The sequence below is a fragment of the Populus euphratica genome, unplaced genomic scaffold (genome assembly GCF_000495115.2).
Source record: "Populus euphratica unplaced genomic scaffold, PopEup_1.0 scaffold14.1, whole genome shotgun sequence".
Classification (NCBI taxonomy): Eukaryota; Viridiplantae; Streptophyta; class Magnoliopsida; order Malpighiales; family Salicaceae; genus Populus; species Populus euphratica.
The window spans coordinates 267,057-267,260 of NW_011499876.1; positions in this window are offsets into that span (position 1 = coordinate 267,057).

Consider the following 204-nt stretch of genomic DNA (forward strand, 5'->3'; position numbering starts at 1 on the left):
GGGAATATTCATAGGAATTGTTCACTGATGCCAAAGTCAGGAACATGAAAGGAAGAAAAATAAAAAAAATAAAAAAAATAAAAAAAATAAAAAGTAGAAAAATAAAAATAAAAATAAAAATAAAAAAAAGTAATAAAAAATAAAAAAATAAAAAATATGTATGCATGAATAAAAATAATGTAAATTTATTGGTTTATTCACTGA